This window comes from Alligator mississippiensis, chromosome 3 (genome assembly GCF_030867095.1).
Source record: "Alligator mississippiensis isolate rAllMis1 chromosome 3, rAllMis1, whole genome shotgun sequence".
In the NCBI taxonomy this organism is placed as follows: Eukaryota; Metazoa; Chordata; order Crocodylia; family Alligatoridae; genus Alligator; species Alligator mississippiensis.
In genome coordinates, this window is record NC_081826.1 from 217,958,395 (window position 1) to 217,980,368 (window position 21,974).

The following is a 21,974-nucleotide window of genomic DNA, read 5'->3' on the forward strand; positions in this document are numbered from 1 at the left end:
TCACTATGGAGCAAAGAGAAATTGCTTAAGTAAAGGTAGTGACTGTATGAATCATAGACCACTTTCTCAGATAAAGGCCATTAAGTAAGTCTGTGTACGTATTTGACACTTTATTTCGCAGCCTTTGACAGCCCTTTGGAAGAGTTTAAGAAACCGAGATCTGACTAAAGCTTTCAAAAATTCATCGCTGAGTATTTGTTAACCTTGCTCTCTATGATAGCTGTAGAACAAAGATAATACTCTACAAATGGAGATAAATTACTATCTTTCTAAAGATTATCACCAGTCTTAATCGTATTTGCTCCTACAGCTGAACGGTCAGTGACCTTGTTACTTACACAACAAACATTTCTGCTATTTTATGTTTATACGTAGTATGTTTAATCTAACTGGCCTGCTGAGAACAACTCCATGGATTTGTTATAGTTACAAATTTTATAGGTAAGTTAGGAAATTCAGCTGGCTGGGAGGCTAAGGAGCATGATGAGTAGTGCATTGTGACTGTAGTAGAATAAGAAAAAAAGAGAAGATCCCAGGAAGATGAGGAGCAATTATGATTGTCATGCTCAAAACTGAAATACTGTCCTATGGAACAGGAAAATGCATGGGCTAGGTACAGGTGTTCACACACACACACACACACACACACTCCAGGTGTCTGGGGGACACGCACACAGAACCCAGGCATCCAGGGCATGACTGAGCCACCAACTTTTACACGGCTGATGAGGATGATGTCCACATCCTGCACAACTCCCGTCCCTAGGATGATGGAGAGCAGGCATACTCCCAGGGTCCTCAATTTCATCATTGTCCCCCACAATCCTTGTTCAGGGCCTGGCCTACCCCGTCCTGAGAAAGCTTATGAGGCCCTATGGGGATAGCTGGACTGCCAAAAGGAGCACTTCAACTACAGGCTGGGCCTGGCACAGTAAGCCCATGTGGTGCAGGGATAGGGGAGAAGGCAAGTCCCGCACCGATGTGTGTGGTCCCAGCCCTGCACCACAGCAGGCTGCCCAGAGTCCTGGCCAGATGCTTTCTCCCTCACATAAACTAGGAGCCCTCCTCAGATGAGTAGGGCCTGAGGGCTTCAAGCTGACACCCTAGCACCAGGCCATTAGTCTGCTGCCCCAGGCTCCTCTTGCCCTGCATTATAGGCACCACTGCCCACAATGTAGGCTGTCCTAGCACCATCCCTCTTCCCCTTTCCATGCACACACTGCCAAGGGGTACACACTGGGGTGTTCAGGAATGTGGCACAAGGAAGAGATGTGCCTTGTTTTAATCAAATGTTCAAGCTGCCAAACTGTTAGTGTATTTATTAAATAAAAAGTGTGCAATGTTTCCCACACTCGAACTTGGAACCTTCTTTTCCGTTAACATGGAGAGAGTGAGGAACGCCTCTGCCTGCATCAGGTGGTTATGCCGTTGAGTGGGGAGGAGGATAGGCAGCCATGGGAGGTTCAATTTAACAAACACAAAACCTTCAGCCAGCAAGGGGAATGCCATGTACATAGGTGATGCATGGGGGGCATGGGAGGCACTTGCGCCCCCCTGAGATTGGCCACTGATGCTGCTGATGCCAGTGTCTGTGGGCAGTCACCTGTCCTCCCTGCCACTCGCTGTCAATGCCAGCATCTGCAGGCGGTTGCCACTTGCCACTGCTGCTGGCATCTGCAGGCAGTCCCCACTCACCCCCCCCCCCCCCCCACCGCCACCAGCATCTGTGAACAGTTGCTGCTTGCTGCTGCTGGCATCTGCAAGCGGTCCCCACTCATTGCTTACTACTCCCCCCCAGCTGCCGACGCCATCACTGGTGTCTGCAGGCAGTCTCTGCTCACCGCCGACACTGCCACCTACAAATGGTACCCCCCGCCCCAGTCTCGGGAGGCACCAGTTATTTATGGCCATGAGGTAAACTAATGCCCCTCGGTTTAATTAAATGTTGCAGTTGCCAAACTTTTTGGGGTTATAATCAAGAAAAACTGTAAAACATTGCCCACTCCTGAACTTGGACCAGAACCCAGGGGGCTGCCATTCCCCACAGTGGGACCTGGGCCCACAGTGGCCTGGCCCGGTGGGATGCTCTCCCTATCCCCTGTTCTCTTCAGGGCCCTGCATCTGTGATGGCAACTTCCAGTGACTGGGTGTGACAAGTTAGCCTTGGAAGGTGGGCTGAGTCAATGCCAGCCCTGTCATCAAGTCTTGGGCAGCCTGGTATCCTGTCCCTTCTGTATTGCTGCTCCCCAGAGTGGACCCTGCCAAAGGCTTTCCTGGCTCTTCAGGCCTCATGTTGGCAGCTCCCATGTGCCAAATCTCCTGTTCTGGGCCCCTCCCTGACCCCCAGCAACCCCCAATCAATGTGTGGTATGATGCATTCCTCCATGGCCACTATCCAGGGCCCTCTCCCCTGCCCCACGGGACTCTTGGGTGTGTCACCTTAGGGAAGAGTCCCTGGAGAGGGGCTCTCCATGGTGCGAGGGTGCGGGCAGCAGCCTGCCCCACCACTCCAACCTGGGAGGACGCTGGTCTCCCTGTGACAGGTGGACCTGATGTCATTCAGGGGTGTCTCTCTCAGCTCCGTAGTGGCACATGCAACCTCCCTCAAAGAGTAGTTGACCATTCATAGACCTCATTCTTGGACCTTCACAGCATGTTCCTGGCCCTGGAAAAGTGAAGTCCACAGACAAGAGAGGTACCAAGGGAACTCTGGTATGTCCCCTGCCTGGACTCCTTCCTCTGCCCAGGGTCAGAACCTACGCATCTGCTTACAGCCTAGCAATGACCATGGCAAAGAATGTCAATGTTCTGCCTCCCAAATGGAAAAAACCCAGATGCCTAGGTCCCCCTGCTCTGGCACCTGGGAAGCCTGGGAACCCTAAGTGTCATGGCCCATTTCTCTCTGCACCTTACCTGCAGTGGTGCTCATTCATAGATGCTCTGCCAAACAGTACCAAGAAGATCACCAGCAAAGATGTGGAGATGTGTTGGTTGGTTACCAACAAATGTTGGCTGTGGGGCTCAAAAAAACCTTTCCATGTATATCGGGGTCAGGTTAGGTTAGGGTTTGTATCGAGTGGATCCAGGTAAACATGATGACCTGTCTCAGGAAAGCAATGTGATCTTGAAGGATGGGCCAGTCTGTTGACAATTACCCAGATTTATGACCCTACTCAATGTAACACAGACTGGTAAGCCCCCCAAAACAGTAGGGAGTACCAGCCCTAGTCCCTCTGCTCCATTCCAGGTCAGTGGCATGGGGGTTGGAGAGGAGGTTGTTTGAAATGCATGAGTTCAGGGAGGAGCATCAATAAATCACGATCATCGGTCTTCCATGAGAACAATCATCAAGCCAAAAACATGCTGAATATCAAAGTAGGCAACCACACATTTTGCTATGAACATACCCCAACTTAACAAGAAGTCACATTAGACCATTCGCTCACCTATAAGTAGGGACCTACCCAAATCAAGGGGCTCATATTTATTATCATTTCAAAAGATGGACCATATCCTCAGCTGGTGTAAATCAGCATATCTTTATTGAGTTTAATGACATTACCTCAGTTTATGCCAGGTAGTACATTTTGGTTAGAAGGAAAGGACTGAACAGGAAGCACAGAATGATTAAAGTGATTTGTGTTTGGTTTATTTGCTATAAAAGAGCTTCCATACCTCATTAGTTGATATGGGGTATTCAGAACCCTTTCTCATCCCATGATACAGTGCCATGGCAAGCACTGCATTTTAAGGACTTCCATGTTGTTTATGTCATATTCTCTGCACTGAAGTTAGGGGATGGGGATTAGAATGGCATTAATTATTAAATGATGACATTTCATCTTATATCCTTAATATCTGTGCCAAAAACCCCATCTGAGGCTTCAGTGAACAGGAAAAGCTGGAATATCCTGCCTAGGCAGAGTTTGAAAGGTTGGGGAGAAACTCCGCAAGTTTAAAATGCAGTTTTTCAGACTAAGCTTTTTTTTCCCTTTAGCAATATGGCCTTTATTGGATCGTTACCTCTTGATGACTTACAGTGGCACAGCATGGTAAAAGATGAAGCTGGGGTGAAAGAATGGCTTCTAGTTCTCTGAAGCAGGCTGTGCTGTGGTGGGCAAATCTACCCAAGCACAGTTTGGAGTCAGTCATGACATGAAAGGGAAGCTAAAGCCTAAGATAAAGTGGCTAACCTGCACATATGTGCTCTAATTTGGCAAATACATTACAGGTTTTTTTCTCTTTTTTGGTTCAATATCTATTTTTAAGTAAGCATTTTTTAAACTTCCCTGCTCATCCAGTTCTAGTTGCTGTTCAGCGCTTTCATTAGCCCTGAGAGTACTCTCAGCACTACAAAGAAGGCCACTAATGACATAATGTTCTAGGCCAGTGGTTTGCAACCTTTTCTCATTTGCAGACCCCTAAAAAATGTGAATGGAGATGTGGACCCCTTTGACAATTTTGAATGGATGTGCAGACACCTTTGAATTGTAAGTGTGAGTATTCACATACTTTTGATTCATCATAGTCATCTTTCGTGGACCCCTTAGATATAGTCTGGAGACCCCCAGGGGTCCATAGACCACAGACTGAAAACCACAGTTTTAGGGTAAGAATAAACTTCCTTGCAGAGTTCTTAAAATTGTGGCAAGGGTACTTGAACGTTGGGCCTTCTCTGTGAAATTCGGAGAGTGCTTCATGACTGATAAAAGAGAGAAAAACTGAACTGTTTGCACAAATCCAGCAGAGAGACCATTTTCACCATGCTGCAGATCGCTATAAAGACATTAAATTAATTCTTGAACAGCTGTTTATTCTCTTGCACACGCTTCCAATTTGCCTTATTGTCCCATTCTTCTAGTGTCTCCTGAGTTCTGCACTGTATTTTTATGGCTTAGATCCACCTGCAACTGCTCCCTCAATACTTCCACACCAGGCCTCCGATTTAGGAAGGAAATAACTGTAGTGATTTCCTCTAATTTACTCAACTCTCCTGCTCTGGCTGGTCATCCAGTAAGTGGTTAATCACACTAAGTGATTTTTACCTACTGTAGCAAAACCCAGGATTTTAATGTTGCTTTTGTAAACTGAGCTCCATACAATGTTTTGTTAGGGGGGGTGGGAAGCTGTTTTAATCACATGGCTGTGAACTGAGCTCTTTCTTACAGAATGTCATGTGAGACTCACTTTACAAAAGCAGAATTAAAATCCCAAGTCCAGAGCTGATTTTGTGGGTTTTACACAGTATTTTGCATAACATCAAAATAATACTTAAGAGGTTCAAAAATTAATAAGGAAATAGCTCCTTTTTTATTAGACATTAGGGGCCAGATAAGCTCCACAGGAAGAGAAAGGTAGCTGTGAGCCATGTTTAAACCTTCCTCCCCTTCACCATGATCCTTGAGGTTGTCAGAAGCTCAGGTTGGCTGAGTTGTCATGTTGGCAGTGATCACACAGGCCCTATGACCAAAGGGCTTCAAACCCACATCTCCCACCTCAGAGAGCCCTAACTATTAGCGTGTACCAAGATGGGTGGACATTTTCTATCCACCTACAAAACCTGTACCTTTGCAGAAAATAATTAATAATTCCTTGGAACCAGAAAATGGTCTTGTTTTGACCTTTATAATTGCAAGCGTGCCTCCAATATGTCCGCATTACAAGAGACTGGGCTGGTATAAGTGGCATGCAACCAGACACAGATAATAGCTTTAGGCTATTAGCTACTCAGTGAGTTTAGCAATTGAATGCACATTGTACTACCTGCAGTATAGAATGCAGTCTTAGCCTTGTGAAGAACCTAGCCTTTGGCTCTAAACTTTCTGTAGGCCTTCAGTAGTACACCTGCATGTTCATGATGTGTGAATGCTCACAGGTGCCTGTGCAAACAGGGATTTGGAGACAGTGTAACTAGGTGCACAAATGCAAGTTTGGGAGTTGTAACTGAGAAGGCAACTATATTTGGCATATGCAAAACACATCTCAAGTTTAAACACAGCTTGGGCTTAGAAAGAGTAGCCATATTTTTTCCCAGACTAAAACAGCTGGGTTTTTTTCTCCTTTCAAAACCTGTGGGGAAACCTCAATTGCAAAGAGTGGCTAGAGAAAAATACGATTTTTCTTCTATTTGCAGAAGCTACTTTTAAGATTTTATTAGACTATTTCCATACATCACAGCCAGTAGTTTCAGGCAGTATTATCCTTCGAGCAGAAGAGCTGAGACAACTGCAGAACTCATTTTGTTATGTGTGTAAAGGTATTTTACTGTCAAGTGTGTGTAATCTTTGACTACCAGGTGCGTTGATATTTGTAGCACTTGAGTTCTAAGGTGTAACAAGTGAGGAGAGAGAAGACCCAGACTCCAGCACTAATGAAACAGCCACTTCAGTGGAATGTTGCATACCAGTTATTGGAAAACATGTTGAGTCTCTGGCCCCTAGTTCCTGCAATATCACTTTTTCCAGTTCATACTTCTCCCTTGCTGCCTCTTCTTCATAGTCTAGGCTCCAAAACCATTTCACTTTGTAAACCAATAACAATTATTACCCCATTATTATTCTTTTTGACATATGCCATATCCTCAGCTGGTGTGAACAGGTCTAATGCCAGTGCTCTCAGGCCCCTGATTTTTTTGAGTCAGGCACACCATTGTAAACCCATGTATTCAGTTAAAGTGACTGCATGTCAGCTAGGTATCTGCAGGTGCAAATGGTGAAGTATGCATTTAGCTGAATACATGCATACAGAAAACCTGATTTACACATACAATCATAGTAATTGGGGAAATAAATTAGGCAAGCAATTGCATGCACATTTTTTATGCACCATTGCACATCTGACCTTTTCAAACTCAAGCCTGAAATGTCAGTGAACACCATTTTTTGTTTGTTATACAGCTCTGGCTTTGTAACTGTTTTTACTAGTACTCTGTGTTTTTATTATACTACACTGTGGCTAACCCCAAGACTCCAAAGGAACTGCTGGCTGCAGTATCACATCCTAGTTTTGCTTAGCCTGCACATTTTTGGTTTTGCATAACTCAAAATTAGATGCAATGAGTCCATTGCAATAGGACAACAGTTCAGAAGGAGTCTATAACTCAAGACTAGTATTTTCTCCCAAGATAGCTAGGAGAAAAATATTATATAAAAGAGATTTCCTTTAAAATATTTTTAGAACAATTCTTGAAACCTAGGCCAGGCTCTGCATTGTGGAGGACTTTTAATTTGTTTTCTTGCTACTCTCTCCATCTCTTCAGCAGTTTTCCGTCTCTGCTTGTATATGCAAGAAGAATCATCCTTTCTTGTTTTTGCCTTTAACACTACGGCATCTGGACAATGCTGTTGTTTGCTTACCATACAAACGGTTGGATTAATAATGAGCTGGAAAGACAGAAAAGGTATGCAGAAAGGCTACAGCTAACTTCATTGATTCTGGATAATAAGTACTAGATTTCAGTTTCTTCAAAATTACTTTAAGCTTTTCTTGTTGGTTTCCAAGTTCAAAAAGACAAGGTCTTACCTTCTGACTAAAACTTTTGTCAGTTTTTACTACTTACATTTGAAATTTTTGTAATGGGTACAAAAGGTATAAAATTATTATTTTACCATACTCTAAGCCAGGACCTCAACTAGTGTTTAAAGGCCCTCTCTAGCTCTGTAGAATTGCCAGTACAAACGTATCTATGCTAGTAAAAGCACTGTGCATGTAAAATACATATAGTAGATTCAAATGGTGAAGTCTGCATCTACTTGGCCAACTGTGCACATAAAGACCCAATTTACACTTATAATCATGGTAATCATAACTAGAGTAGATGAATGTCCATAAATAATATGACCATTGTCATTCTATGCCTCTGTCATTATATTCACTCTAATGAGCTGACTCCTGAAAATTGTTCTTGATATTTCTATTTGATCAATGAAATAACTTGCCTGGCATTTGGGACCTATTACATGTACAGTGTCTAGATGTAAACTGACAGAAAAGTTCAGTAAGAACCAAAAGAGACTTTTGTCTCTGTGCCTGCCTCTGTTCTATTAGATGCTCTCTTGCAGCCTTGGCCCGAACCAGTGATCTTTTCTGTCCAAGGCCTGGGGGTGGACCCCAAAGGCTACCCTGGCTGATGTCTGGGGTTCCCCTTATCTCGCCTGCCATGGCTTTGAATGTAACCTCAGTGGAGGGGTTCCCCCTTGAGGTAGCCTTCAAGGCCGTCACGCTGTGTGGCAGGCACTCACGGGGCTCCGACCTCCCCTACACCCTGGCAATTCACCACCTTTGATCGTGGGTCTTCTGGCCCTCTAGCGCCCCTGGTTCTTCTCAGACTCTACCCCAGCCATGGGCATCCAGTGGCCCTGGGTCTCGGCTCAAGTATGTAGGCACCGAGGCCCTCTGTCCTAGCCTTGTCTATCCCTTGGCCCAGTTCCCTATCTTACCCACACCATGACTCACTGTGCACTCCCCACCACCGTGACTGCTGGAGCAAAGTGGGAACCAGCGGACCTGGAGTTCCCCTGAACCTAGTGGCTGGTCCCACTTGGGGCTACTCCCTACGGTAGCTTCACAGCTTTTTTCCCTATCAGCCACCTAGCTGGCTAGCCAGTCGACTTCCCTGCCAACTTCTCTGCTGGCTTGCCAATTGATCCTGCTGTCGGCTCCTCTGCTGATGCCGGCTCCGTTGCTGGCTTCCCTGTCGGTGCCTCTACCAGTGCCTTCACCGGCTCTTCTGCCGGCCTCTCTGCCGGTGCCTTCGCTGGCTCTTCTGCCGGCCTCTCTGCCGGCCTCTCTGCCAGTGCCTTCGCCGGCTCTCCTGATGGTGCCTCTGCCAGAGTCTTCGCCGGCCTCACTGCCAGCTTCTCTGCTGGAGCCTTCACCGGCTCCGCTGCTGGCTCCTGCGCTGGTGCCGGCTTCTCTGTTGGTGCTGGCTCCGCCCCCACCTTCTCGGCCGGCCGGACGCTGCAGTTGCGCCCTTCGGGTCGTGGGCTTCCCTGCGGAGCCTCCGTTTCCCTGCTCCTTACCTGTGCCCTCAGGGCAGCCTTTTATCTCCGCCGGGTGGCATCTCCCATTGACGTCACCTGGCCCCAGCTGGATATGGGCGCGGCTGATGAACTGCGCAGGCGGTTTTGCCACGTGCATTTCCCCACGCCTTTCGGCCCCTGCAGGAGGTAAGTGGGGCTTTCTTTAGTTTTGGCCTGGGATCCTCCTGTAACCCTGGCTCCCCTGGGACAGTCTCTTTTCCCACAACTTTGATTATTGAGAAAGCTTGTTTACACTGAAAATTGACTCTTCTTTCTGTACTTGCAGAGTGATGCTGCTGTCAGTTCAGGAAGGTAACATCCTGCAATGATGTAGGATTTATCACAGTTGTCCTAAGCTGATAAATTATGATGATAATTGTTTTTTGATAAATTATGATAATTGGCTTTTGTCTGTTTGTTTGTTTGTTGGGTTTTTTGGGGGTAGGAGGGAGTTGTAATCAAAGGGTAAAATTTCAAAACAGCAAAGTAGTTCATTAAAAGACCATGATATGAAGTGTCCTAACAATCTAAGACAATATGGGACATACGTTCTTATGTCACATAAGGCCCATATCCAAAAAATGATGTAGGCTCTATCACATAATTTTTAGTAGCTTGGCCACCACAGGGAGTTCAAAAACACTGAGCGAGGTACTTCAGATCCCTGTGCAAGGGGAAAGTGAATACAGATATTTAGGGTCTGCCTTTAAAGTACAAGAAAGCACCCTGCAGAGATACCCCAAAGCAGACACTGCATACTAGGCTCTGGAACTCCCAGCAATATAGTTGTATTAGCAAGGAACTATACCTGGCTAATAAACCCGTTTTTTTTTGTAGGGCTAATTAGTCTATTGGCAGCACCAAGCCAACAGAGCTACGCTGCTTCCAGTTCTGGAGCTAATTCATTCAGAGTTAGGTCAGGGTAGTCTACGTAGTGCTACCTTCTACTGTATAGAAATACCTTAGAGGGCCCAGAATGAGACCCAAAACAGACAGTATGCTGATCAAAGAGCTGCTTAGAGACAGCGACCTCAACGTACCCCTACAGCTAGACCAGAGGAAAATGCTGAAGATAGAAGTGAGTCTTAAACTCTTTCACACAAAAGTGCATGGGGGTTTTCCTTCCACCAAAACCCCTCTCAAGTTAGACATATAAAAAAATTGAACTCTTGGTTCCAAAATTATACCTTTTATTAGACCAACTGGAAAATGGCAAGAAAATTGTCCTTTTCTGCAAGCTTTCAGGATCAAAGTCCCTTCATCAGGCTCTGGGAAAAGTGTAGATGGTACAAGATGGTAAAAAGTCCCCATAGGTAGGAAATAAACTTCATTTTTGCACAGAGGGAGCTGAAGATGGAAGGGTGTCCCTCTGGGTCCATGACAGTGTCTTTATGAGCTGTGTTGAGTAGCTCTTTGATGTGTTGATCAGGTAGAATTCCTTCCCTGAAGGTGTCAGATGGGAGGCAGGGAGGTAAAAAAACTTCCTTGTTGTTCTGCAATGAAGTTTAAAATCCAAAATCGGCTAAAATTCATCATCTTCCATGTTTCAGGGGTGTACTTGGTAGCCGTGTTGGTCTGAGACAAAAAGACAAAAAGGAACCAAGAGTTCTAGTTTTTTCTGTGTCTTTTTGTCTCAGACCAACACAGCTACCAAGTACTCTCCTCAAGTTAAGCTTTTACAACCTTTCTTTGAAGAACTAAATAAAAGTCACTTTTTTTCTTTTAAAAGGTAACCAGTGAAGGAGCTACCTTCTTTTATACAGTAGACCAAGAGGTCAGAGTGCTCATCCAGGCAGCGATAGGCAAAGGCCCTATGACTGAAGGGCTTCAAACCCACTTCTCCCACCTCAGACGGCCCTAACCATTAGAGTGTACTGAGATGGGTGGACATTTTCAATCTCACTTGCAAAATCTGTGCCCCTGCAGGAAATAATTAATGATTGGAGCCAGAAGGAAAATACAAGAAGGAGTATGACTCTGATTAAGGTAGTCACCTGGAAGGAAGGTGAGCTGGGTTCTGATCTGTTTATGACATGAAAACGTAATGGGACAAAACATTGGGTGAATCTCAGTAATCTGAATGTATGTCACATTCATCTGTAGGAAGAACACTAGAAGATTGTGAGAATACTAACAAACAGGGAAGCACTGACAGGATATTAATGTGAGGGATCAAAGTTAATTGTAAACTCACAAGAGTGCCAAGGATAGCATCCAAAGACATTTTTCTCAGGAAGAAAGGACTAATGGGACAAGGCAGAAAACTTAAGGGGATCCAAAAAAAGGTCATTAATGCCTAATAAGTCCATGAGGCTAAAAAGAGCCAGAGAGCAGCTGAAGGGAACAGAATAGCAGTGAAAGGCAAAAGATTTATGTAAAATGATAGTCATTAGTGCTGTAGTGACTGCACAGTTGAAGCTGTGGTGACAGTTTAAATGAGGTTTGAATCCTTGAAAGATATTGAACAAATATATTTCAAATTGGAGATTTTTTTTAATTATTTAAATTTGAACGAATGCCTTTTAAGTTTCTTAATATTTCTTTACATTCCCCAAATACTGAAGGTATTCAATTGAAAAATGAGAATATGTCTACAGGTTTTCATTCTGGGCTTTTGGGTGACTTCTCAAGTAGGAAAGTAAATATAAATTAGTATAATTCTTAAGTAACTAATGCACAAAAACCTGTAATTGAAGTCAGTGTTAGTGGTGATAGAGTCATGCTACTGGATATTATTTTAGCAGCAACCATCTCCATGCATATGCACCTGGGCTAGGGACAGAAATTAGACATCAACTGGTATAAGGGATCAAAAACCGGTTCAAATCTGTAACACAACAGAAGTTCAGTGCACATAAACCACTTCCAAAATGGCTAAAAACCAGTTTAGAGATAAACCTGGATGGATGCAGTATCAGACTTAACTGATTTAAGTTACTTTGATTTATGGAACTTCTGTCCCAGATCCCTTCCTGATTCAAGTTAACTCACAGTTCGCCACCATCCCAGGATGTATGATACCTGCCCAGCAAGCCCCACTCACAGGGTGGGCAGGCTAGCCTTGGCCCAAGCGGTCTGCTCCAGCAGAGCAGGGAAGCATGCTCTAGCACCCTCTGGCTTCTGGCCTGGACACTGCAGGCATGTGGCTGCATTTCCGGAATCAAAAGTGAATGTCTGTTCTCCTGCTTATCAGTTCAGTCTATGGAGCTTCGATTAACCTGCGAAGATTGAATTGATTCAGTCTTAGGCTTTTTGACTGCCTGCACTTACCCCAGATGAGCAGGCTGAGGCTGATGCAGAAACTTGCATACCATTGGCTAATATAGCTAGGTTCACGCACGAAAAGGAGGGTTGGAGGTTGTGGATAAATTTATTCACTATTGCAGGCACAGTGCATAGACAGCTTCATATGCAATCCTGAATGCAAAATATTGTATATATTTCCCTCTGTGAGATGTAACCAGAAGAAAAAAACACATTTTGTGAGGTGAAGTCTTAAGAGATATCACTGAAGAATCAACGGAAGGCAAGGAGCCTAGGATCTTACCTATCTTTCAGAGGGAGGTTTTACAAAGGCAAAAAGGGCTTTCACAAATGCAGAAAAGCAGAATTATCTTACTTTCTTCTGACTTTCAATGGGATTTGTGTGCCTGACTTCCACTGGGCCTGTGAAAATCTCCCTGTTAAGCACAGTAGGGCACTGTTAATTAGGAACAGGAAGGATCCTAGCTCCCTAACTTCCAAGGAGTGTGGGCCCTTTTAATTTTTCAGGAACTATTGTGGCAGGAGTTTTACAGGAACAGCGCTCCCAATGCACTGTTCCAAAAGTAGGCATTGGAACATTTTTCCTAGAATTCCCAAGCTTTATCATTGCTTATACATTATTCAGCATTTTCATGCATGCTAAAAGGATTTTGATAAATATGGCTAAGAAAGGGAGAGTTTAAATTCTGCTGGAAAAAAACAGTATTTTTGGACTTTTTGAAGTCTTGCTACTTGCACTATGTATACTTGATGATATAAGAATTGGAGCATTACTCTGGTGGATATCCTTTGATTTAGTAGGTTTGTCAGACAATATCACACAATGCTTAGGAAACTACATGCTGTTTGTTTTTTTAAACAAAAAATATGGCTATTTATTCACTATCAAAGAACTTTGCTACTATCTATTAATATAATTAAGCAACGCTAAAGCTTTTGCATTTCTACTATTCCTTGGTATGTCTGTGTTATAATGTAATAGTATGTAGGAGAACCTTTATATTAGCATTAACAACCACAACGTTCATGATATTAGCAATTTTAATATTAATAAAGATTTGTAGATTCATCTATCTACATGCTAGTCTAAATTTGCAGTGGAGAATATCATGAAAATTTCCTCCCATGCTATTACTAGAACTTCTTGTACCACTAGCAATACCTAGATTTTATACAGTGCTTTTCATCAATAGATCTCAAAATACTTTGCAATGAAGGTAAGCATCTTTATATCTGTCTTGCAGGTGGAGGAACTGAAGTGCAAAAAGGTAAAGTGACTTTTGCCATCCCTGCCTCTTGATTCCTGAGATGATGAGAAGCTGTGAGCTGAGGCACTGAAATAACAGTCCTGATGCACTTCCTAGTAATAATAGTCTGGCAATTTTTGAAGTATTCATGGTTCTGAGCCACTCATTTTTACTTCAGTCTGCATGTTGTTAATAGCAGTCAGGCTACTGATACTGTATGCTAAAGATGACAGAGATAGATCAGTGTGAGATTATGTTGTTTAATATAAAGCTTCCTGAGGTGTGCTCTTAGAAGTTAGAGCCCCTTCTAAGTGATCAGAGGTAGTGAATTTCTTTGAATTACAACAGTGGGAACTGGGATTGACGACAAGCTGTTTTAAAGCAGATCTTATTGGCAATTTGCAGAGATTAAGAGGTTCTTGGAAAGATATCTGTAGAAATTTAGGGATCACTAACATGGAGATTTTAGACCCTATTTGTGGAGTTATTCTCAATGGGGATTTCTTTTGGTAGCTATTCTATAGCTAGTTGAAGCTTGATAAAAATCAGCCACGAAGGAATTTGGTTTGGCTTAAATAGTAGTTTTGCATAGTAAAACAGCCAGTTTGTGTGTAATTTAGTCTCCTTCTTCTTACTAGGTCCTCTGTATAATATTCATTATTCTTCTGGGCATGCTGCAAAGTCCTTTTTATCTTGGAGGCATTTAGGGAGTTTGGAGGTTTATCTGTAAAGGAGCTGGAGATTGAATTATGACTTAGGTAGGGTTTATTTTATAGTATTGTTGAGCAGTGAGCCTGGAGTTTTTGGGGGGTGGGGTCTGCTAACTGGTAAAATGTATAATTTATAATGTAATGAATCATGGCATTTCAATGGTATTTTAATTTTAAAAATCTTAGGTTTCCTAATAGTATGATTTGAATTTTTGATTATCCCCAGAACTCTGAATAGGTACCAGAAGGAATAGAAAGGAAAGAAGCAGATAATACTCCCCAATAAAAACTGAAATTGCAAAATGAATGCATGTTTAGGCTGACATGGTTAGCATTTTTTAAAGAATTCCATCAGCATCTCATTCCTTCCCAGACTTAGTCCCTCATGAAATATTTCTACGTAGCATTTCCATATACTTCTTATGAATAAATAAATAAATATATATACACACACACACACACACACACACACACACACATATACACACACAGAGTATATATATATACACACACACAGAGTATATAGCTATAGATATATACACACACACACAGTAAAATCTTTGTTATCTGGCATCCCTGGTATAAGGGGGTTGCCAGTTATGTAAAAATTCCAGTTATCTGAAATAACCCAGCGGGAGTTTTCAGATAGCAAGGAGAGGGGGAGGAAGAGAGAGAGAGAGAGGGAGAGGGGAGGAAGGGTGGCAGTGGTTGTACGCAGAGCGGTGGCAGCACAGGGTGGTGGGTGGCGGTGGACATCACCACATGCAAGCTTCATCCTTTCCCTCTCTGTGTCCGGCTGGAAATTCTGGTTAATAGAATTTCTGGTTACTTAAATGCCGGATAACAAAGATTTTACTGTGTGTGTATTCCAAACAATACAGTTTATAGTAATATATATATTAGTCTTGATCTTGGTCTGCCTGTAAATTAAATTCATGGGTGTTTACTCCTTGATTTCAGTGGGACCAGGTCCTTTATTTTTACAGGGCTTACTATAAACTGTACAGTTTGGGACGTATATAAATTTCTAAGATGTTCATTTCAACAGATTTAATTGTGTAGATACTATAGAAATTAATGCATGAGATACATTTTCCTATCTGAAACTACTTTTCCTGTGTGATCCCTGTACTACAGATATCTATTGCACTGGCAATATCTCCACGCTCCTGAAATGTTCAGAAATGTGGTCCGGCTAGAGCACTGGATAGAATTTGGAAGACATAGCTTCTTTTTCCAGCTCTTCCCATTGGGCTGCTAGATGACAGTGGGTAAGTCACTTCACTTATTTTTTTCATTTACCCAATTTGTAAAATAGGATTAATGACACTGACCTCCTTTGCAAAGCACTTGCGGTCTACTGATGTCATTTGTAAATAGTGTCCCAGTATAATCTTCACAATGCTTAACTTCTTGAACTGCTTTTGTGAAGAATGATCACTGAATTTGTTCTACATTAGAACCTTGTTCTAGTAGCCATTAATTACTGTTTATACATCAAGGTCAAGGTTTTAAAAATTAATTAACAATTTTGACTATCTCATATTTTAGGACCCCATTTCAGACATTGTAGAGAGGCCTGATTTTCACAGACTGCATATTCAGCCCTTTCTTAAAATCAAGACTTTTTAAAGTGTCTCTACTTAAATATTAAAAAAAATCCACAACTGCTAGTCACCTTTGAAATTTTGGTGTAAATACATCTATGTAACAATTACAAAAGCTTTATCACACCCCTTCAATATTCTTATTTTACATAGATTAATATTAAATTTCTTTCTTTCATAAAAGAAAATTCTGGTTGGTCTCTATGGACCAAATCCTATTTTGCCTTTATACACCTAAATTTAGATACCCACATGATGGCAAATAGTGGCACTTTCTCATAGTGCCAGATAGAAGTAAAATGGCAGAGCCTCCAACATTTCAACTCCACTGCCTTGTAGTTAGGACATTTGCCCAGGGAGCTGGAGAGTTAGGGCATTTTAACATGTTCCGGGGATAGGCAGACTACTTTAATTAGCTTTGCTCTGAAAGCCACACTAATTAAAGTGCCCACAGTCTTGTGTATCAGCATCCCCACACTTCAGAATGGTGGCAGGGATACTTTAACTAAAGCTTGCTCAACAAGCTTTAGTTAAAGTACCCTGCCACTGTTTTGAAGTATGGGGATGCTGATACAAGAGACATCGAGGCTGACTGGAGTGCGCTATAATTACAGCACATCAGAGCAGCCTCCTGGCATGTCTACAGGCACCATTAGATTCTAGCCTCTCCCCTCACTCATCTCCCATTTTGCAGCGGCATGCTCTTACCACCAGGCCATAATCTTCTTGTTCCTAGGAGGATGCCCTAGTCACTAGGTTGTAAAGCAGGAACATCAAATTAATTTGTCCCCACAGGGCAGATCTAGACCATGGGGATGAGCTACCCCTGGTGCCAGAGCAGCCAGAGCCATTGTGTAATCAGAGCTAGAGAACCAAGGGGGTTAACACTATTACTGCTAATCCAGGGGAAGGAGGAGTGAGGAGGGGGCCTTTTCCCATGCTGCCAATTTTATTCACCAATGGCAACTGAAAACCCAAATTTCAGTGACATATAAAGGGGTAGAGGTGAGCAGCCACAGCATTAACCCTCTGGGTTCTGGAGTTGAACCAATGAGGCAACTCTGGCAGCTGTGACAACAAAGCCTGCTGGCCAGATGACCTACCTCTGCAAGCTGCATCTGGCCCACTGACCAGATGTTTGACACTTGTATTCTAGGGCTAAAAGGTAGGAGGGCCGTCCTTCTCCAGCATCAGACATATGCAACTTTCTCTTTATGGGCTTCTTTACACAGGCTTCAGGGTGGGAGGGGCACTTTCATTAGAGCTGCTCTCGGGAGCCACTCTAATTAAAGCACCCACAGTGTCTCATGTATTCAGCGTCCTGTGCTTCAAAATGGCAGTGAGACTGGACCAGATTAATCAAGCCTGCTCCAATGCATACCAGTTAGCATGGTATGCCTTTCAGAATAGGAAGAAGAAAAGGAGCAGTTTGGGGTTTTCTCAGCCCCTCCTAGAGGGTTGCGTGGGTGGGGGCTCCAATTCACTCATTATATCCTTCAGCACCAGCTGGGGAGCCCCAAGAATGAGCTCCCTCCATTGCCTTTCTCCCCTCCCATTCTGAAAACAGCAAACACTGGCAGAGAGCCCTGGTCATTGCTGTGGGAACCTGGCTGCAGGCTCCCAGCCCACAGCTAGATTCCCCTCTGCCCTGGAACCAACAGTGAACTTCTGTTTGGTCTGGGGAATGTTGTAACTCAGAATACTTTGTAGAAAATGTTCTGAGTTACAGCTGGGAGCTGCACCTCTGTCTGCACCCTGTCATAGTTTTCTTGTTTGATATGATTAGGCTCTGTACATTCTTTTATCATATTAATTTAGCATAACATACAAATTCTGTCAGCTATTGGCAAAGAAGTGTAAAGTAGAGAAGGTGAGGAAAAGCCTAGGTAATACTGACTTGAGACTAATTTACTCCAGTTAAATATATATCCCTTTATCTATTATTTACCTATCTCCTTGCATATGATAAAGTCATTTACCTAAAAGTAAAGTCATTTACTTGAAGCAGGCAGCACAGCCCAGCCCAGGACTGGAAAGTATGCTGGGATGTTGGGGGACTCTGATTTAACTTGAACCAGGAAGGGGTCTGGGATAGCAGTTTCATAAACCAGTTTGACGCAAATCAGTTAAGTCTGATACTACATTCAACCACGTTTATCTTAAACCAGTTTCAGCCATTTTGAACCTGTTTTGTTATAGGTTTAAACCAGTTTCTGATCACTTAAACCAGTTTATGCGTAACTTCTGTCCCTAGCCTTTGAGTCATATCGTTGAGCTGCCTGTTAGTGCAGGATTATTCCCTGTGGTCTATTTTTGTTGCATGTCTTCTTTCATGTGATCTAGCTATCTTTATATCAGTAAAGTCCACCTTTATTTAAAGAAATAGTGAGAAGAATCAAAGTTTCATTGTAAAACAAACAATTGCACTAAATCTGTCCCTTCACTAGTAAAATATACTTTAAAAGTCTTACCCATTCAAACAGATGGTCTTAGAATCAGCAATAAACACAGTGAGAAAGCCCTAGGGTGCCTGTATATGTGTGGGATGCCTGCTCCAACACACTGTAATTACCATGTAATTAGTACATTCCAGCAGCCTTAGCATCTTGTGTATTCAGTGTCCCCACACTTCAAAATGGTGGCAGGGGCTCTTTAACTAAAGCTCATTGAACAAGCTTTAGTAAAAGTGCCCCCGCCACCACTTTGAAGCACAGGACACTGAATACACAAGACACTGTGGGCACTTTAATTAGAACAGCTCCTGAGAGCCGCTCTAATTAAAGTGCGCCCTCCACCCCTGGAGCATGTGTAAGAACACCCCTAGTGGCTAGAAATTCACTGTACTACCAATTTGCTTACAATCTCTCCTCAGCAGTCTTTACTAAATTGGTGGAGAAGACGGTGCCAGACCACAGTTGAGTCTTCAGTACAGCCTCTGCCAATGTAAATGCTAACCTGGCTAAATCAGTGTTAGAACTGATAGTAATATGGGGGTAAATTGTACAAGTGTATATATGGCCTCTATGCCAAATCCTGAATTTCTTACTCTGTTTTGACTCAGTCCTTACTGAAGCCTTAATTTCATTTGGTTTTGCCTTCATAAGGAATACATGATTTAGTATTTGGCCTTGAGTAGTATCATGCTTACTTGTGATTAATCTTACTGCATTTGCAGAGTTCCTAGGTAGTTTCTAAAAAAAAGAGCGTGAGCCAAATTCCATATATTTTTTTCCTCTTGTCTTTAAGAAGTAACACTGCAAGGAGAAAAATATCCTGTTGCTTGTCATGATTGATAAAATAAGTATGTTTTTCAGTTCTTCAGTGTTCAAGTGTTTTCAACAGGGTAGTGAATAATACCAGGTGTTCTGTGGGATAGAGACATTGTATTCACATTTTGTTTCATAGGAAACCATGGAATAGAGCCATGTTTGCATTCTATAGCCGGAAACAAAGAAATGAATATTCTTCAAGTGGCTGCCTTCAGTGTGAAATGTGGAATGAGGGAGGTTTTGTTTACTGTGAAGAATGTCACTACCAAGTTTCTTAATCCTTTGTCAACACTGAACTAATTCAGCTTTCATACAGCTGAAGGGAAGGGCATTGAATAAATGGGATCAGTTACATTCTTCTAATATCTTACTGTATTAACATTAGACTTTGTAGATTGCCCTGCTTAAAGGGCTGATTCAGATGTATGCTTCATGGAGTTGTTTTCTTTTCTTTTCTTTTTTCTTTTGATAAAACATTGGGAGACTCTGCTTTAAAATGTACCAGTAAACAATGGAACATGACTGCAAAACACACATGACACATTTTGCAATGATACCAACTAGGGAGTAATAGGAGTTACAAGCTACACCACCAGACTGGTCAGTACAATTAATACCATTAAAGTAATTAGGCCTGGCAGCTGTAAGGTCAAATAAAGGTAACTTTGTAACAACAATATACCAGCAGAAAATTACTGACATTTCCAACTAAATTATATTTTCTAAATTGTTGTCTTAATGCTAAATAAATAAAGTTATGCTAATTCAGGGACTGATTACAGAATGAAATTAACACAATTGCTTGTTCCACAGTCTGCTAGGGTTAACATTTTTTAACATAATTAATAGCCTTTACTTACTGTGTCTGGTTATATGTGGTGTATCTCATTTACATTCCTTTGGAATATGCTGACAGTGCTAAATGTCTGGGAAGAAAGATCTCATCCAGTGGAGGAAAATGGTTCTTCATGTTATAATGCTTATAATGGACATGGTTGCTGCACTGTTTTAATAATAATGACCAGAAAAGGAATGTGAAAGAGTGAAGCTCTATGCTGTTTTTCTTTTCAGTTTTGTGTTCCAAGCCTTTCCTGGAGTCAATGTGAAATGTAATTGCTCTTTTGACCTCTATCTTCTCTCTCCCCAGGTCTGAGGAAGAGCTACACTGGTTGATTATTGCAGGAATGAAAGGCACTCTGACCTTGTCGACCAAACGCCTTGCTGCTTTCAATGTTGCCCATTATGCTGAAGGCAGGCAACTCCTGGAGAGAGACTGGAATCTACAGGAGAGCTGCTATCTGGGCAACCTGCCAGCAAAGGCTTCATCATCAGCAAGTCAGACATGGCCAAACAGCTAAGGCAGCTAAGGAAACGCGGGCGGGGGGCGTGGGGAAAAGTATATCAAAACATTGTTAGCACAGAATATAAAGAGCTTTCAAATGCTGATCACAGATTGCTGCTTCATTAATAAGGCTTTGTATCTTACACCTGAAATGAAAAATAACTGGGAAGCACATGAGGAAGAAGAGTACAGTAACCAATTTGCAATGGAATGTGCAGTAATTAAAATAGGGGGAAAAGATGTTTTCAAAATAATGGAGAAAGTGCTCTGATATAACTATCAATTGAATATACTTTTTTCCAAGAGAAAATGGGTCAAATATTCAGTAATATATAATTTGTGCTAAATTGGAAACATACGACAGAATCTTGTTAGAACATTTCTGGAGCTGTGAGGGGGGTGTGTGTGTGTGTGTGTGTGTGTGTGTGTGTGTGTGTGTGAGACTCAGAATTCACAGACATCAGAAGATACTATTGAAGATACTATTGAAAGTGATTTATTATTATTTGGACTATAACATTTTTGCTCTTTTCCAGCCAAAATGACTAGTCCAATGAGGTTTCTTATTTGACCTGAGGATAGTATGGAGACTTGGAAGAATTTATTGAAGGGCATTCATTGTACAAAATGCCTCCATTTTTAAACTCACCCATCAAATTAAAGATATAAATTACACAGAAATTTTGTTTAGAAATTTAGCCTCTCTTATGCAGGTCACTAATGCCTGAATATCATTATACTTTGAAGGCTATCTAGTGATTCATGCGGAATGAGTTATTGATCCTTACCCAGTTCTTACTGGGCAAGTATCCACCAGTAAAACCATCAGTAGAATTTGCCCAAATAAGCAGTCATAAATGTCCTCAAATAGAGCCAGGACTGTATGGCCCATGGAAAATAAACTACTTTCTCACCCCTAAAGATGAACACCTCCTAACACAGTGGCAAGCATAACATACATTGGCATGGATGAGGCCAACAAGTGTTGCGCATATTGTGTCTCACATATCTGGTAGCTCTTTCACGCATTCCCAAGCCCAACCGGATACTCACATTTCTTGCTAGCCAGCAGGCAGGTTTTGTAGTTTTTCTTCCCAAATGTCATGGCCTGCAGTAGTAAGCAGGCAGCTCCACTGCATTTCTTCTTGGTGGTTCATTTGCTCAGGCTTAGAAAGGAAGGAGTCATGTTCTCAGCAGTGTAAGTGGCTGGCAGGGTCAGAAGAGAGTACTTAAAATGGACCCCGGATCCCTCAGCCAGAATCAGCTATGCACAGAGATCCAACCACCTACCATGGAACAGTCCTTTCCCCTTACCCTTCCTAGTAAAACTGCCTGGTTTGGGTAGCTCCACATTCTGTCCCCCTCGCTGCATGGAACCAAAAGCTAAAGTATTTGGTTATATGTAAACTATTTCCAAATGAGTTTGTCACATAATTTGTATAGATGTGACATCTGGAGCTGCATAAAACTTGGCAACTATGCAGGGAATTATGTCATGCTGGACTTGTTCAACCT

General features: G+C 42.5%; 2 long non-coding RNA genes across 2 annotated transcripts in view; one reads left to right on the forward strand and one right to left on the reverse strand.

The window, feature by feature from the left end:
- Positions 1 to 20,273, reverse strand: part of LOC109280795 (uncharacterized) — a 41,148-nt gene extending 20,875 nt beyond the window's left edge. The window contains exon 1 of the long non-coding RNA XR_002087213.2: positions 19,978 to 20,273. This is a non-coding gene — a long non-coding RNA (uncharacterized LOC109280795). The remainder of the gene's footprint in view (positions 1 to 19,977) is intronic.
- LOC109280797 (uncharacterized) lies at positions 10,602 to 20,354 on the forward strand. Its single transcript, XR_002087215.2, has 4 exons — positions 10,602 to 11,025; positions 13,529 to 13,552; positions 15,379 to 15,512; positions 20,265 to 20,354. It is a non-coding gene; the product is annotated as an uncharacterized LOC109280797 (long non-coding RNA).
- Positions 20,355 to 21,974: the final 1,620 nt, after the last annotated feature.